We start from the raw sequence: 16,620 nt of genomic DNA on the forward strand, positions 1-16,620 counted from the left end.
AATATTAAAGCAAAGTCCCAATCAGATTGGGTGAAATAGTCTGATGGTTTCTTATTTATTGGCGAAACTAGTTCATTAAAAAAAGGAAAATGAGCCAAACTGACAGGATAAAGGGGTTGTTGACTTGGAGTGAGAAGGGAACAATAGGAATTATTTGAGTTTTCAAGCTCAAATAGGATCTGGTGAAAAGAGGAGGAATGGGTAAACAAAGATAAGTTAGAATTTATGGCCACAAAGAGCACTTTTATCCTATAACGCTCAACCTTTGAAAGTGCAAGACTAGTAAAAGGTTCTTTTATACCGGGAGTCGAACCCAGGCCACCTGGGTGAAAACCAGGAATCCTAACCGCTAGACCATATGGGAGCAGTTATTAAGTATAATGAGTCATGGACTAAGAAAAAGTGGGAATAAAGAAAATGTATATATATTTTTTCATTTTGCCGCTTTGAGCTTGTCTACAAACATCTGGTGGTTGCCTCGTTAGCGCAGTAGGAAGCGTGTCAGTCTCATAATCTGAAGGTCGTGAGTTCGATCCTCACACAAGGCACTGTTCAGTGAGTTTTTGTCTTCCTCCATTCATGCAGGAAATCGGGTTTTTCTGCCGAAACGTTTTTAATATATGAGGAAAGTGTTGTTGATTTCCTTGTCATTTTTGAGTGAGTAGAAGAGATGGGAATGATTTGAGCTTTAAATCCAAAATAGGATCTTGCCTAAAAAGAAACAATATTAAAGCAAAGTCCCAATCAGATTGGGTGAAATAGTCTGATGGTTTCTTATTTATTGGCGAAACTAGTTCAATAAAAAAAGGAAAATTAGCCAAACTGACAGGATAAAGGGGTTGTTGACTTGGAGTGAGAAGGGAACAATAGGAATTATTTGAGTTTTCAAGCTCAAATAGGATCTGGTGAAAAGAGGAGGAATGGGTAAACAAAGATAAGTTAGAATTTATGGCCACAAAGAGCACTTTTATCCTATAACGCTCAACCTTTGAAAGTGCAAGACTAGTAAAAGGTTTTTTCCCATACCGGGCCACCTGGGTGAAAACCAGGAATCCTAACCGCTAGACCATATGGGAGCAGTTATTAAGTATAATGAGTCATGGACTAAGAAAAAGTGGGAATAAAGAAAATGTATATATATTTTTTCATTTTGCCGCTTTGAGCTTGTCTACAAACATCTGGTGGTTGCCTCGTTAGCGCAGTAGGAAGCGTGTCAGTCTCATAATCTGAAGGTCGTGAGGCACTGTTCAGTGAGTTTTTGTCTTCCTCCATTCATGCAGGAAATCGGGTTTTTCTGCCGAAACGTTTTTAATATATGAGGAAAGTGTTGTTGATTTCCTTGTCATTTTTGAGTGAGTAGAAGAGATGGGAATGATTTGAGCTTTAAATCCAAAATAGGATCTTGCCTAAAAAGAAACAATATTAAAGCAAAGTCCCAATCAGATTGGGTGAAATAGTCTGATGGTTTCTTATTTATTGGCGAAACTAGTTCAATAAAAAAAGGAAAATTAGCCTAACTGACAGGATAAAGGGGTTGTTGACTTGGAGTGAGAAGGGAACAATAGGAATTATTTGAGTTTTCAAGCTCAAATAGGATCTGGTGAAAAGAGGAGGAATGGGTAAACAAAGATAAGTTAGAATTTATGGCCACAAAGAGCACTTTTATCCTATAACGCTCAACCTTTGAAAGTGCAAGACTAGTAAACGGTTTTTTCCCAAACCGGGAGTCGAACCCGGGCCACCTGGGTGAAAACCAGGAATCCTAACCGCTAGACCATATGGGAGCAGTTATTAAGTATAATGAGTCATGGACTAAGAAAAAGTGGGAATAAAGAAAATGTATATATATTTTTTCATTTTGCCGCTTTGAGCTTGTCTACAAACACCTGGTGGTTGCCTCGTTAGCGCAGTAGGAAGTGTGTCAGTCTCATAATCTGAAGGTTGTGAGTTCGATCCTCACACGAGGCACTGTTCAGTGAGTTTTTGTCTTCCTCCATTCATGCAGGAAATCGGGTTTTTCTGCCGAAACGTTTTTAATATATGAGGAAAGTGTTGTTGATTTCCTTGTCATTTTTGAGTGAGTAGAAGAGATGGGAATGATTTGAGCTTTAAATCCAAAATAGGATCTTGCCTAAAAAGAAACAATATTAAAGCAAAGTCCCAATCAGATTGGGTGAAATAGTCTGATGGTTTCTTATTTATTGGCGAAACTAGTTCATTAAAAAAAGGAAAATGAGCCAAACTGACAGGATAAAGGGGTTGTTGACTTGGAGTGAGAAGGGAACAATAGGAATTATTTGAGTTTTCAAGCTCAAATAGGATCTGGTGAAAAGAGGAGGAATGGGTAAACAAAGATAAGTTAGAATTTATGGCCACAAAGAGCACTTTTGAACGCTCAACCTTTGAAAGTGCAAGACTAGTGAAAGGTTCTTTCCCATACCGGGAGACAAACCCAGGCCACCTGGGTGAAAACCAGTAATCTTAACCGCTAGACCATATGGGAGCAGTTATTAAGTATAATGAGTCATGGACTAAGAAAAAGTGGGAATAAAGAAAATGTATATATATTTTTTCATTTTGCCGCTTTGAGCTTGTCTACAAACATCTGGTGGTTGCCTCGTTAGCGCAGTAGGAAGCGTGTCAGTCTCATAATCTGAAGGTCATGAGTTCGATCCTCACACAAGGCACTGTTCAGTGAGTTTTTGTCTTCCTCCATTCATGCAGGAAATCGGGTTTTTCTGCCGAAACGTTTTTAATATATGAGGAAAGTGTTGTTGATTTCCTTGTCATTTTTGAGTGAGTAGAAGAGATGGGAATGATTTGAGCTTTAAATCCAAAATAGGATCTTGCCTAAAAAGAAACAATATTAAAGCAAAGTCCCAATCAGATTGGGTGAAATAGTCTGATGGTTTCTTATTTATTGGCGAAACTAGTTCATTAAAAAAAGGAAAATGAGCCAAACTGACAGGATAAAGGGGTTGTTGACTTGGAGTGAGAAGGGAACAATAGGAATTATTTGAGTTTTCAAGCTCAAATAGGATCTGGTGAAAAGAGGAGGAATGGGTAAACAAAGATAAGTTAGAATTTATGGCCACAAAGAGCACTTTTATCCTATAACGCTCAACCTTTGAAAGTGCAAGACTAGTAAAAGGTTCTTTTATACCGGGAGTCGAACCCAGGCCACCTGGGTGAAAACCAGGAATCCTAACCGCTAGACCATATGGGAGCAGTTATTAAGTATAATGAGTCATGGACTAAGAAAAAGTGGGAATAAAGAAAATGTATATATATTTTTTCATTTTGCCGCTTTGAGCTTGTCTACAAACATCTGGTGGTTGCCTCGTTAGCGCAGTAGGAAGCGTGTCAGTCTCATAATCTGAAGGTCGTGAGTTCGATCCTCACACAAGGCACTGTTCAGTGAGTTTTTGTCTTCCTCCATTCATGCAGGAAATCGGGTTTTTCTGCCGAAACGTTTTTAATATATGAGGAAAGTGTTGTTGATTTCCTTGTCATTTTTGAGTGAGTAGAAGAGATGGGAATGATTTGAGCTTTAAATCCAAAATAGGATCTTGCCTAAAAAGAAACAATATTAAAGCAAAGTCCCAATCAGATTGGGTGAAATAGTCTGATGGTTTCTTATTTATTGGCGAAACTAGTTCAATAAAAAAAGGAAAATTAGCCAAACTGACAGGATAAAGGGGTTGTTGACTTGGAGTGAGAAGGGAACAATAGGAATTATTTGAGTTTTCAAGCTCAAATAGGATCTGGTGAAAAGAGGAGGAATGGGTAAACAAAGATAAGTTAGAATTTATGGCCACAAAGAGCACTTTTGAACGCTCAACCTTTGAAAGTGCAAGACTAGTGAAAGGTTCTTTCCCATACCGGGAGACAAACCCAGGACACCTGGGTGAAAACCAGGAATCCTAACCGCTAGACCATATGGGAGCAGTTATTAAGTATAATGAGTCATGGACTAAGAAAAAGTGGGAATAAAGAAAATGTATATATATTTTTTCATTTTGCCGCTTTGAGCTTGTCTACAAACATCTGGTGGTTGCCTCGTTAGTGCAGTAGGAAGTGTGTCAGTCTCATAATCTGAAGGTTGTGAGTTCGATCCTCACACGAGGCACTGTTCAGTGAGTTTTTGTCTTCCTCCATTCATGCAGGAAATCGGGTTTTTCTGCCGAAACGTTTTTAATATATGAGGAAAGTGTTGTTGATTTCCTTGTCATTTTTGAGTGAGTAGAAGAGATGGGAATGATTTGAGCTTTAAATCCAAAATAGGATCTTGCCTAAAAAGAAACAATATTAAAGCAAAGTCCCAATCAGATTGGGTGAAATAGTCTGATGGTTTCTTATTTATTGGCGAAACTAGTTCATTAAAAAAAGGAAAATTAGCCAAACTGACAGGATAAAGGGGTTGTTGACTTGGAGTGAGAAGGGAACAATAGGAATTATTTGAGTTTTCAAGCTCAAATAGGATCTGGTGAAAAGAGGAGGAATGGGTAAACAAAGATAAGTTAGAATTTATGGCCACAAAGAGCACTTTTGAACGCTCAACCTTTGAAAGTGCAAGACTAGTGAAAGGTTCTTTCCCATACCAGGCGACAAACCCAGGCCACCTGGGTGAAAACCAGGAATCCTAACCGCTAGACCATATGGGAGCAGTTATTAAGTATAATGAGTCATGGACTAAGAAAAAGTGGGAATAAAGAAAATGTATATATATTTTTTCATTTTGCCGCTTTGAGCTTGTCTACAAACACCTGGTGGTTGCCTCGTTAGCGCAGTAGGAAGTGTGTCAGTCTCATAATCTGAAGGTTGTGAGTTCGATCCTCACACGAGGCACTGTTCAGTGAGTTTTTGTCTTCCTCCATTCATGCAGGAAATCGGGTTTTTCTGCCGAAACGTTTTTAATATATGAGGAAAGTGTTGTTGATTTCCTTGTCATTTTTGAGTGAGTAGAAGAGATGGGAATGATTTGAGCTTTAAATCCAAAATAGGATCTTGCCTAAAAAGAAACAATATTAAAGCAAAGTCCCAATCAGATTGGGTGAAATAGTCTGATGGTTTCTTATTTATTGGAGAAACTAGTTCATTAAAAAAAGGAAAATTAGCCAAACTGACAGGATAAAGGGGTTGTTGACTTGGAGTGAGAAGGGAACAATAGGAATTATTTGAGTTTTCAAGCTCAAATAGGATCTGGTGAAAAGAGGAGGAATGGGTAAACAAAGATAAGTTAGAATTTATGGCCACAAAGAGCACTTTTGAACACTCAACCTTTGAAAGTGCAAGACTAGTGAAAGGTTCTTTCCCATACCAGGAGACAAACCCAGGCCACCTGGGTGAAAACCAGGAATCCTTACCGCTAGACCATATGGGAGCAGTTATTAAGTATAATGAGTCATGGACTAAGAAAAAGTGGGAATAAAGAAAATGTATATATATATTTTCATTTTGCCGCTTTGAGCTTGTCTACAAACATCTGGTGGTTTCCTCGTTAGCGCAGTAGGAAGCGTGTCAGTCTCATAATCTGAAGGTCGTGAGTTTGATCCTCACACGAGGCACTGTTCAGTGAGTTTTTGTCTTCCTCCATTCATGCAGGAAATCGGGTTTTTCTGCTGAAACGTTTTTAATATATGAGGAAAGTGTTGTTGATTTCCTTGTCATTTTTGAGTGAGTAGAAGAAATGGGAATGATTTGAGCTTTAAATCCAAAATATGATCTTGCCTAAAAAGAAACAATATTAAAGCAAAGTCCCAATCAGATTGGGTGAAATAGTCTGATGGTTTCTTATTTATTGGCGAAACTAGTTCATTAAAAAAAGGAAAATTAGCCAAACTGACAGGATAAAGGGGTTGTTGACTTGGAGTGAGAAGGGAACAATAGGAATTATTTGAGTTTTCAAGCTCAAATAGGATCTGGTGAAAAGAGGAGGAATGGGTAAACAAAGATAAGTTAGAATTTATGGCCACAAAGAGCACTTTTGAACGCTCAACCTTTGAAAGTGCAAGACTAGTGAAAGGTTCTTTCCCATACCGGGAGACAAACCCAGGACACCTGGGTGAAAACCAGGAACCCTAACCACTAGACCATATGGGAGCAGTTATTAAGTATAATGAGTCATGGACTAAGAAAAAGTGGGAATAAAGAAAATGTATATATATTTTTTCATTTTGCCGCTTTGAGCTTGTCTACAAACATCTGGTGGTTGCCTCGTTAGTGCAGTAGGAAGTGTGTCAGTCTCATAATCTGAAGGTCGTGAGTTCGATCCTCACACGAGGCACTGTTCAGTGAGTTTTTGTCTTCCTCCATTCATGCAGGAAATCGGGTTTTTCTGCCGAAACGTTTTTAATATATGAGGAAAGTGTTGTTGATTTCCTTGTCATTTTTGAGTGAGTAGAAGAGATGGGAATGATTTGAGCTTTAAATCCAAAATAGGATCTTGCCTAAAAAGAAACAATATTAAAGCAAAGTCCCAATCAGATTGGGTGAAATAGTCTGATGGTTTCTTATTTATTGGCGAAACTAGTTCATTAAAAAAAGGAAAATTAGCCAAACTGACAGGATAAAGGGGTTGTTGACTTGGAGTGAGAAGGGAACAATAGGAATTATTTGAGTTTTCAAGCTCAAATAGGATCTGGTGAAAAGAGGAGGAATGGGTAAACAAAGATAAGTTAGAATTTATGGCCACAAAGAGCACTTTTGAACGCTCAACCTTTGAAAGTGCAAGACTAGTGAAAGGTTCTTTCCCATACCAGGCGACAAACCCAGGCCACCTGGGTGAAAACCAGGAATCCTAACCGCTAGACCATATGGGAGCAGTTATTAAGTATAATGAGTCATGGACTAAGAAAAAGTGGGAATAAAGAAAATGTATATATATTTTTTTCATTTTGCCGCTTTGAGCTTGTCTACAAACATCTGGTGGTTGCCTCGTTAGCGCAGTAGGAAGCGTGTCAGTCTCATAATCTGAAGGTTGTGAGTTCGATCCTCACACGAGGCACTGTTCAGTTTGTTTTTGTCTTCCTCCATTCATGCAGGAAATCGGGTTTTTCTGCCGAAACGTTTTTAATATATGAGAAAAGTGTTGTTGATTTCCTTGTCATTTTTGAGTGAGTAGAAGAGATGGGAATGATTTGAGCTTTAAATCCAAAATAGGATCTTGCCTAAAAAGAAACAATATTAAAGCAAAGTCCCAATCAGATTGGGTGAAATAGTCTGATGGTTTCTTATTTATTGGCGAAACTAGTTCATTAAAAAAAGGAAAATTAGCCAAACTGACAGGATAAAGGGGTTGTTGACTTGGAGTGAGAAGGGAACAATAGGAATTATTTGAGTTTTCAAGCTCAAATAGGATCTGGTGAAAAGAGGAGGAATGGGTAAACAAAGATAAGTTAGAATTTATGGCCACAAAGAGCACTTTTGAACGCTCAACCTTTGAAAGTGCAAGACTAGTGAAAGGTTCTTTCCCATACAGGGAGACAAACCCAGGCCACCTGGGTGAAAACCAGGAATCCTAACCGCTAAACCATATGGGAGCAGTTATTAAGTATAATGAGTCATGGACTAAGAAAAAGTGGGAATAAAGAAAATGTATATATATTTTTTCATTTTGCCGCTTTGAGCTTGTCTACAAACATCTGGTGGTTGCCTTGTTAGCGCAGTAGGAAGCGTGTCAGTTTCATAGTCTGAAGGTCGTGAGTTTGATCCTCACACGAGGCACTGTTCAGTGAGTTTTTGTCTTCCTCCATTCATGCAGGAAATCGGGTTTTTCTGCCGAAACGTTTTTAATATATGAGGAAAGTGTTGTTGATTTCCTTGTCATTTTTGAGTGAGTAGAAGAGATGGGAATGATTTGAGCTTTAAATCCAAAATAGGATCTTGCCTAAAAAGAAACAATATTAAAGCAAAGTCCCAATCAGATTGGGTGAAATAGTCTGATGGTTTCTTATTTATTGGCGAAACTAGTTCATTAAAAAAAGGAAAATTAGCCAAACTGACAGGATAAAGGGGTTGTTGACTTGGAGTGAGAAGGGAACAATAGGAATTATTTGAGTTTTCAAGCTCAAATAGGATCTGGTGAAAAGAGGAGGAATGTGTAAACAAAGATAAGTTAGAATTTATGGCCACAAAGAGCGCTTTTATCCTATAACGCTCAACCTTTGAAAGTGCAAGACTAGAAAAATGTATTTTCCCATACCGGGAGTCGAACCCGGGCAACTTGGGTGAAAACCAGAAATCCCAACCGCTAGACCATATGGGAGCTGTTATTAAGTATAATGAGTCATGGACTAAGAAAAAGTGGGAATAAAGAAAATGTATATATATTTTTTCATTTTGCCGCTTTGAGCTTGTCTACAAACATCTGGTGGTTGCCTCGTTAGCGCAGTAGGAAGCGTGTCAGTCTAATAATCTGAAGGTCGTGAGTTTGATCCTCACACGAGGCACTGTTCAGTGAGTTTTTGTCTTCCTCCATTCATGCAGGAAATCGGGTTTTTCTGCCGAAACGTTTTTAATATATGAGGAAGATGTTGTTGATTTCCTTGTCATTTTTGAGTGAGTAGAAGAGATGGGAATGATTTGAGCTTTAAATCCAAAATAGGATCTTGCCTAAAAAGAAACAATATTAAAGCAAAGTCCCAATCAGATTGGGTGAAATAGTCTGATGGTTTCTTATTTATTGGCGAAACTAGTTCAATAAAAAAAGGAAAATTAGCCAAACTGACAGGATAAAGGGGTTGTTGACTTGGAGTGAGAAGGGAACAATAGTAATTATTGGAGTTTTCAAGCTCAAATAGGATCTGGTGAAAAGAGGAGGAATGGGTAAACAAAGATAAGTTAGAATTTATGGCCACAAAGAGCACTTTTATCCTATAACGCTCAACCTTTGAAAGTGCAAGACTAGTAAAAGTTTATTTCCCATACCGGGAGTCGAACCCGGGCCACCTAGGTGAAAACCTGAAATCCTAACCGCTAGACCATATGGGAGCTATTATTAAGTATAATGAGTCATGGACTAAGAAAAAGTGGGAATAAAGAAAATGTATATATATTTTTTCATTTTGCCGCTTTGAGCTTGTCTACAAACATCTAGTGGTTGCCTCGTTAGTGCAGTAGGAAGCGTGTCAGTCTAATAATCTGAAGGTCGTGAGTTTGATCCTCACACGAGGCACTGTTCAGTGAGTTTTTGTCTTCCTCCATTCATGCAGGAAATCGGGTTTTTCTGCCGAAACGTTTTTAATATATGAGGAAAGTGTTGTTGATTTCCTTGTCATTTTTGAGTGAGTAGAAGAGATGGGAATGATTTGAGCTTTAAATCCAAAATAGGACCTTGCCTAAAAAGAAACAATATTAAAGCAAAGTCTCAATCAAATTGGGTGAAATAGTCTGATGGGTTCTTATTTATTGGCGAAACTAGTTCATTAAAAAAAGGAAAATTAGCCAAACTGACAGGATAAAGGGGTTGTTGACTTGGAGTGAGAAGGGAACAATAGGAATTATTTGAGTTTTCAAGCTCAAATAGGATCTGGTGAAAAGAGGAGGAATGGGTAAACAAAGATAAGTTAGAATTTATGGCCACAAAGAGCACTTTTGAACACTCAACCTTTGAAAGTGCAAGACTAGTGAAAGGTTCTTTCCCATACCAGGAGACAAACCCAGGCCACCTGGGTGAAAACCAGGAATCCTAACCGCTAGACCATATGGGAGCAGTTATTAAGTATAATGAGTCATGGACTAAGAAAAAGTGGGAATAAAGAAAATGTATATATATTTTTTCATTTTGCCGCTTTGAGCTTGTCTACAAACATCTGGTAGTTGTCTCGTTAGCGCAGTAGGAAGCGTGTCAGTCTAATAATCTGAAGGTCGTGAGTTCGATCCTCACACGAGGCACTGTTCAGTGAGTTTTTGTCTTCCTCCATTCATGCAGGAAATCGGGTTTTTCTGCCGAAACGTTTTTAATATATGAGGAAAGTGTTGTTGATTTCCTTGTCATTTTTGAGTGAGTAGAAGAGATGGGAATGATTTGAGCTTTAAATCCAAAATAGGATCTTGCCTAAAAAGAAACAATATTAAAGCAAAGTCCCAATCAGATTGGGTGAAATAGTCTGATGGTTTCTTATTTATTGGCGAAACTAGTTCATTAAAAAAAGGAAAATTAGCCAAACTGACAGGATAAAGGGGTTGTTGACTTGGAGTGAGAAGGGAACAATAGGAATTATTTGAGTTTTCAAGCTCAAATAGGATCTGGTGAAAAGAGGAGGAATGGGTAAACAAAGATAAGTTAGAATTTATGGCCACAAAGAGCACTTTTATCCTATAACGCTCAACCTTTGAAAGTGCAAGACTAGTAAAAGGTTCTTTCCCATACCGGGAGTCGAAACCGGGCCACCTGGGTGAAAACCAGGAATCCTAACCGCTAGACCATATGGGAGCAGTTATTAAGTATAATGAGTCATGGACTAAGAAAAAGTGGGAATAAAGAAAATGTATATATATTTTTTCATTTTGCCGCTTTGAGCTTGTCTACAAACATCTGGTGGTTGACTCGTTAGCGCAGTAGGAAGCGTGTCAGTCTAATAATCTGAAGGTCGTGAGTTCGATCCTCACACGAGGCACTGTTCAGTGAGTTTTTGTCTTCCTCCATTCATGCAGGAAATCGGGTTTTTCTGCCGAAACGTTTTTAATATATGAGGAAAGTGTTGTTGATTTCCTTGTCATTTTTGAGTGAGTAGAAGAGATGGGAATGATTTGAGCTTTAAATCCAAAATAGGATCTTGCCTAAAAAGAAACAATATTAAAGCAAAGTCCCAATCAGATTGGGTGAAATAGTCTGATGGTTTCTTATTTATTGGCGAAACTAGTTCATTAAAAAAAGGAAAATTAGCCAAACTGACAGGATAAAGGGGTTGTTGACTTGGAGTGAGAAGGGAACAATAGGAATTATTTGAGTTTTCAAGCTCAAATAGGATCTGGTGAAAAGAGGAGGAATGGGTAAACAAAGATAAGTTAGAATTTATGGCCACAAAGAGCACTTTTGAACACTCAACCTTTGAAAGTGCAAGACTAGTGAAAGGTTCTTTCCCATACCAGGAGACAAACCCAGGCCACCTGGGTGAAAACCAGGAATCCTAACCGCTAGACCATATGGGAGCAGTTATTAAGTATAATGAGTCATGGACTAAGAAAAAGTGGGAATAAAGAAAATGTATATATATTTTTTCATTTTGCCGCTTTGAGCTTGTCTACAAACATCTGGTAGTTGTCTCGTTAGCGCAGTAGGAAGCGTGTCAGTCTAATAATCTGAAGGTCGTGAGTTCGATCCTCACACGAGGCACTGTTCAGTGAGTTTTTGTCTTCCTCCATTCATGCAGGAAATCGGGTTTTTCTGCCGAAACGTTTTTAATATATGAGGAAAGTGTTGTTGATTTCCTTGTCATTTTTGAGTGAGTAGAAGAGATGGGAATGATTTGAGCTTTAAATCCAAAATAGGATCTTGCCTAAAAAGAAACAATATTAAAGCAAAGTCCCAATCAGATTGGGTGAAATAGTCTGATGGTTTCTTATTTATTGGCGAAACTAGTTCATTAAAAAAAGGAAAATTAGCCAAACTGACAGGATAAAGGGGTTGTTGACTTGGAGTGAGAAGGGAACAATAGGAATTATTTGAGTTTTCAAGCTCAAATAGGATCTGGTGAAAAGAGGAGGAATGGGTAAACAAAGATAAGTTAGAATTTATGGCCACAAAGAGCACTTTTATCCTATAACGCTCAACCTTTGAAAGTGCAAGACTAGTAAAAGGTTCTTTCCCATACCGGGAGTCGAAACCGGGCCACCTGGGTGAAAACCAGGAATCCTAACCGCTAGACCATATGGGAGCAGTTATTAAGTATAATGAGTCATGGACTAAGAAAAAGTGGGAATAAAGAAAATGTATATATATTTTTTCATTTTGCCGCTTTGAGCTTGTCTACAAACATCTGGTGGTTGACTCGTTAGCGCAGTAGGAAGCGTGTCAGTCTAATAATCTGAAGGTCGTGAGTTCGATCCTCACACGAGGCACTGTTCAGTGAGTTTTTGTCTTCCTCCATTCATGCAGGAAATCGGGTTTTTCTGCCGAAACGTTTTTAATATATGAGGAAAGTGTTGTTGATTTCCTTGTCATTTTTGAGTGAGTAGAAGAGATGGGAATGATTTGAGCTTTAAATCCAAAATAGGATCTTGCCTAAAAAGAAACAATATTAAAGCAAAGTCCCAATCAGATTGGGTGAAATAGTCTGATGGTTTCTTATTTATTGGCGAAACTAGTTCATTAAAAAAAGGAAAATTAGCCAAACTGACAGGATAAAGGGGTTGTTGACTTGGAGTGAGAAGGGAACAATAGGAATTATTTGAGTTTTCAAGCTCAAATAGGATCTGGTGAAAAGAGGAGGAATGGGTAAACAAAGATAAGTTAGAATTTATGGCCACAAAGAGCACTTTTGAACGCTCAACCTTTGAAAGTGCAAGACTAGTGAAAGGTTCTTTCCCATACCAGGAGACAAACCCAGACCACCTGGGTGAAAACCAGGAATCCTAACCGCTAGACCATATGGGAGCTGTTATTAAGTATAATGAGTCATGGACTAAGAAAAAGTGGGAATAAAGAAAAGGTATATATATTTTTTCATTTTGCCGCTTTGAGCTTGTCTACAAACACCTGGTGGTTGCCTCGTTAGCGCAGTAGGAAGCGTGTCAGTCTCATAATCTGAAGGTCGTGAGTTCGATCCTCACACGAGGCACTGTTCAGTGAGTTTTTGTCTTCCTCCATTCATGCAGGAAATCGGGTTTTTCTGCCGAAACGTTTTTAATATATGAGGAAAGTGTTGTTGATTTCCTTGTCATTTTTGAGTGAGTAGAAGAGATGGGAATGATTTGAGCTTTAAATCCAAAATAGGATCTTGCCTAAAAAGAAACAATATTAAAGCAAAGTCCCAATCAGATTGGGTGAAATAGTCTGATGGTTTCTTATTTATTGGCGAAACTAGTTCAATAAAAAAAGGAAAATTAGCCAAACTGACAGGATAAAGGGGTTGTTGACTTGGAGTGAGAAGGGAGCAATAGGAATTATTTGAGTTTTCAAGCTCAAATAGGATCTGGTGAAAAGAGGAGGAATGGGTAAACAAAGATAAGTTAGAATTTATGGCCACAAAGAGCGCTTTTATCCTATAACGCTCAACCTTTGAAAGTGCAAGACTAGAAAAAGGTTTTTTCCCATACCAGGAGACAAACCCAGGCCACCTGGGTGAAAACCAGGAATCCTAACCGCTAGACCATATGGGAGCAGTTATTAAGTATAATGAGTCATGGACTAAGAAAAAGTGGGAATAAAGAAAATGTATATATATTTTTTCATTTTGCCGCTTTGAGCTTGTCTACAAACATCTGGTAGTTGTCTCGTTAGCGCAGTAGGAAGCGTGTCAGTCTAATAATCTGAAGCTCGTGAGTACGATCCTCACACGAGGCACTGTTCAGTGAGTTTTTGTCTTCCTCCATTCATGCAGGAAATCGGGTTTTTCTGCCGAAACGTTTTTAATATATGAGGAAAGTGTTGTTGATTTCCTTGTCATTTTTGAGTGAGTAGAAGAGATGGGAATGATTTGAGATTTAAATCCAAAATAGGATCTTGCCTAAAAAGAAACAATATTAAAGCAAAGTCCCAATCAGATTGGGTGAAATAGTCTGATGGTTTCTTATTTATTGGTGAAACTAGTTCATTAAAAAAAGGAAAATGAGCCAAACTGACAGGATAAAGGGGTTGTTGACTTGGAGTGAGAAGGGAACAATAGGAATTATTTGAGTTTTCAAGCTCAAATATAATCTGGTGAAAAGAGGAGGAATGGGTAAACAAAGATAAGTTAGAATTTATGGCCACAAAGAGCACTTTTATCCTATAACGCTCAACCTTTGAAAGTGCAAGACTAGTAAAAGCTTTTTCCCATACCGGGAGTCGAACCTGGGCCACCTGCGTGAAAACCAGGAATCCTAACCGCTAGACCATATGGGAGCAGTTATTAAGTATAATGAGTCATGGACTAAGAAAAAGTGGGACTAAAGATAATATATATATTTTTTTTCATTTTGCCGCTTTGAGCTTGTCTACAAACATCTGATGGTTGCCTCGTTAGCGCAGTAGGAAGCGTGTCAGTCTCATAATCTGAAGGTCGTGAGTTCGATCCTCACACGAGGCACTGTTCAGTGAGTTTTTGTCTTCCTCCATTCATGCAGGAAATCGGGTTTTTCTGCCGAAACGTTTTTAATATATGAGGAAAGTGTTGTTGATTTCCTTGTCATTTTTGAGTGAGTAGAAGAGATGGCAATGATTTTAAATTTAAATCCAAAATAGGATCTTGCCTAAAAAGAAACTATATTAAAGCAAAGTCCCAATCAGATTGGGTGAAATAGTCTGATGGTTTCTTATTTATTGGCGAAACTAGTTCATTAAAAAAAGGAAAATGAGCCAAACTGACAGGATAAAGGGGTTGTTGACTTGGAGTGAGAAGGGAACAATAGGAATTATTTGAGTTTTCAAGCTCAAATATAATCTGGTGAAAAGAGGAGGAATTGGTAAACAAAGATAAGTTAGAATTTATGGCCACAAAGAGCACTTTTATCCTATAACGCTCAACCTTTGAAAGTGCAAGACTAGTAAAAGGTTTTTTCCCATACTGGGCCACCTGGGTAAAAACCAGGAATCCTAACCGCTAGACCATATGGAAGCAGTTATTAAGTATAATGAGTCATGGACTAAGAAAAAGTGGGACTAAAGATAATATATATATTTTTTTTTCATTTTGTCGCTTTGAGCTTGTCTACAAACATCTGGTGGTTGCCTCGTTAGCGCAGTAGGAAGCGTGTCAGTCTCATAATCTGAAGGTCGTGAGTGCGATCCTCACTCGAGGCACTGTTCAGTGAGTTTTTGTCTTCCTCCATTCATGCACGAAATCGGGTTTTTCTGCCGAAACGTTTTTAATATATGAGGAAAGTGTTGTTGATTTCCTTGTCATTTTTGAGTGAGTAGAAGAGATGGGAATGATTTGAGATTTAAATCCAAAATAGGATCTTGCCTAAAAAGAAACAATATTAAAGCAAAGTCCCAATCAGATTGGGTGAAATAGTCTGATGGTTTCTTATTTATTGGCGAAACTAGTTCATTAAAAAAAGGAAAATGAGCCAAACTGACAGGATAAAGGGGTTGTTGACTTGGAGTGAGAAGGGAACAATAGGAATTATTTGACTTTTCAAGCTCAAATATAATCTGGTGAAAAGAGGAGGAATGGGTAAACAAAGATAAGTTAGAATTTATGGCCACAAAGAGCACTTTTATCCTATAACGCTCAACCTTTGAAAGTGCAAGACTAGTAAAAGGTTTTTTCCCATACCGGGAGTCGAACCCGGGCCACCTGGGTAAAAACCAGGAATTCTAACCGCTAGCCCATATGTGAGAAGTTATTAAGTATAATGAGTCATGGACTAAGAAAAAGTGGGACTAAAGATAATATATATATTTTTTTTCATTTTGCCACTTTGAGCTTGTCTACAAACATCTGGTGGTTGCCTCGTTAGCGCAGTAGGAAGCGTGTCAGTCTCATAATCTGAAGGTCGTGAGTGCGATCCTCACACGAGGCACTGTTCAGTGAGTTTTTGTCTTCCTCCATTCATGCACGAAATCGGGTTTTTCTGCCGAAACGTTTTTATTATATGAGGAAAGTGTTGTTGATTTCCTTGTCATTTTTGAGTGAGTAGAAGAGATGGGAATGATTTGAGATTTAAATCCAAAATAGGATCTTGCCTAAAAAGAAACAATATTAAAGCAAAGTCCCAATCAGATTGGGTGAAATAGTCTGATGGTTTCTTATTTATTGGCGAAACTAGTTCATTAAAAAAAGGAAAATGAGCCAAACTGACAGGATAAAGGGGTTGTTGACTTGGAGTGAGAAGGGAACAATAGGAATTATTTGACTTTTCAAGCTCAAATATAATCTGGTGAAAAGAGGACGAATGGGTAAACAAAGATAAGTTAGAATTTATGGCCACAAAGAGCACTTTTATCCTATAACGCTCAACCTTTGAAAGTGCAAGACTAGTAAAAGGTTTTTTTCCCATACCGGGCCACCTGGGTAAAAACCAGGAATCCTAACCGCTAGACCATATGGAAGCAGTTATTAAGTATAATGAGTAATGGACTAAGAAAAAGTGGGACTAAAGATAATATATATATCTTTTTTCATTTTGCCGCTTTGAGCTTGTCTACAAACATCTGGTGGTTGCCTCGTTAGCACAGTAGGAAGCGTGTCAGTCTCATAATCTGAAGGTCGTGAGTTCGATCCTCACACGAGGCACTGTTCAGTGAGTTTTTGTCTTCCTCCATTCATGCACGAAATCGGGTTTTTCTGCCGAAACGTTTTTAATATATGAGGAAAGTGTTGTTGATTTCCTTGTCATTTTTGAGTGAGTAGAAGAGATGGGAATGATTTGAGATTTAAATCCAAAATAGGATCTTGCCTAAAAATAAACAATATTAAAGCAAAGTCCCAATCAGATTGGGTGAAATAGTCTGATGGTTTCTTATTTATTGGC

The 16,620-nt window shown here is 38.2% G+C and overlaps 4 non-coding genes across 4 annotated transcripts; 3 read left to right on the forward strand and 1 right to left on the reverse strand.

The window, feature by feature from the left end:
- Nucleotides 1-1,712: 1,712 nt before the first annotated feature.
- TRNAE-UUC (transfer RNA glutamic acid (anticodon UUC)) lies at nucleotides 1,713-1,784 on the reverse strand. Its single transcript has one exon. It is a non-coding gene; the product is annotated as a tRNA-Glu (tRNA).
- A 5,149-nt stretch (nucleotides 1,785-6,933) lies between these two features.
- Nucleotides 6,934-7,006, forward strand: TRNAM-CAU (transfer RNA methionine (anticodon CAU)). The gene has a single exon. It is a non-coding gene; the product is annotated as a tRNA-Met (tRNA).
- Nucleotides 7,007-12,709: 5,703 nt separating this feature from the next.
- On the forward strand, nucleotides 12,710-12,782 carry TRNAM-CAU (transfer RNA methionine (anticodon CAU)). Its single transcript has one exon. It is a non-coding gene; the product is annotated as a tRNA-Met (tRNA).
- Nucleotides 12,783-14,158: 1,376 nt separating this feature from the next.
- On the forward strand, nucleotides 14,159-14,231 carry TRNAM-CAU (transfer RNA methionine (anticodon CAU)). Its single transcript has one exon. It is a non-coding gene; the product is annotated as a tRNA-Met (tRNA).
- Nucleotides 14,232-16,620: the final 2,389 nt, after the last annotated feature.

This window comes from Rhinoderma darwinii (genome assembly GCF_050947455.1).
Source record: "Rhinoderma darwinii isolate aRhiDar2 chromosome 3 unlocalized genomic scaffold, aRhiDar2.hap1 SUPER_3_unloc_15, whole genome shotgun sequence".
Classification (NCBI taxonomy): Eukaryota; Metazoa; Chordata; class Amphibia; order Anura; family Rhinodermatidae; genus Rhinoderma; species Rhinoderma darwinii.